The sequence below is a fragment of the Penaeus monodon genome, chromosome 32 (genome assembly GCF_015228065.2).
Source record: "Penaeus monodon isolate SGIC_2016 chromosome 32, NSTDA_Pmon_1, whole genome shotgun sequence".
Lineage (NCBI taxonomy): Eukaryota > Metazoa > Arthropoda > Malacostraca > Decapoda > Penaeidae > Penaeus > Penaeus monodon.
In genome coordinates this window covers 36,241,375-36,241,575 of record NC_051417.1, presented here as the reverse complement: position 1 = coordinate 36,241,575, position 201 = coordinate 36,241,375, and positions in this window count along the sequence as shown.

The window sequence follows — 201 nt, the reverse complement described above, 5'->3', positions numbered from 1 at the left end:
CCCAACAGCCGTAAAACACATTAGCCGAAATAGCTAAATAAATAGGTAAATGAGACCAACCGTGGGAGAGGACCATGCTGATTGAATTAAGGATGAGATTGATGGGAATTATTCAGATGGAGTGACTTTTGAATTTCAACTTTGTGTGTTTCCCTTTGTGTGTGCGATTGCAATTAGTGGAGTTAACAACGGCTATAGCGC